At 36.2% G+C, this 774-nt stretch overlaps 1 long non-coding RNA gene across 2 annotated transcripts in view; it reads left to right on the top strand.

The window, feature by feature from the left end:
• LOC128249517 (uncharacterized) overlaps nucleotides 1–774 on the top strand; it is a 38,984-nt gene that overhangs the window by 17,037 nt on the left and 21,173 nt on the right. Inside the window, exon 1 of one of the 2 annotated variants that reach the window (XR_008265635.1) lies at nucleotides 193–274. The exons of the other annotated variant lie outside the window; for it this stretch is intronic. This is a non-coding gene — a long non-coding RNA (uncharacterized LOC128249517). Of the gene's footprint in view, nucleotides 1–192; nucleotides 275–774 lie in introns of those variants that run through there. 2 annotated transcript variants of the gene reach the window in all.

Here is a 774-nt window from a genome sequence, read left to right as displayed (position 1 = left end):
ATATATATATATATATATATATACAGCCAAGAATAATTAAATGTAACTCATTCCAATATTATTAACGGTCTGGTTCCTTAAACCAGAAAGAATAACTAATATATTAGATATATGATAAAGCTTATCAGTGTAAAATTACTGTCTAATTGAATGCATTATTGTTGCATAAATATTTATTCGCCGATATTCGCTAACGAAGGCACTACAGCTGAGAGAACAATATGGCGTACATTGGCAAAGCTGCCGTTTGAAATCTAATACGTCACTGTACAAAGTAAGTGTAGCCTTGCTTTATTGAAAATCATTTTGTTTTTAGTTTTGTTGTCTCAGTATGTGTCACCCTAGGCGTAACGTTTACACCTACTGAAAAAGAACTTGATGTCTGTGATACGATGAAACGGTTAAACACTGGAGTTTAGATAAGATTCAGCTTCTTTTTACTGCCCGCCTTTGTTGCTGTTGTTGTCGATGTTATTATTATTGTTACTACTACAACAACTGCTACTACTATTACTGCTGCTGCTGCCACTGCTGCTGCTGCTGGTACCACCACCACTACTACTACTACTACTACTAATAATAATAATGATAATACTACCACTACTACAACTACTACTACTACTACTAGAGATCCTAGTAAAGAGTTACCCGTTTGCAGCTGAGTGGACTGGAGCAATATGAAATGAAATGTTTTACTAAAAAAAAAAGACACGCAGCTCGGTCCTGGAATCGATCCCACAATCTAGCGACCGTAAGTGCAGTACCCTCACCACT

The sequence above is a fragment of the Octopus bimaculoides genome, chromosome 15 (genome assembly GCF_001194135.2).
Source record: "Octopus bimaculoides isolate UCB-OBI-ISO-001 chromosome 15, ASM119413v2, whole genome shotgun sequence".
In the NCBI taxonomy this organism is placed as follows: Eukaryota; Metazoa; Mollusca; class Cephalopoda; order Octopoda; family Octopodidae; genus Octopus; species Octopus bimaculoides.
This window is presented reverse-complemented; position numbering and strand designations above follow the sequence as displayed.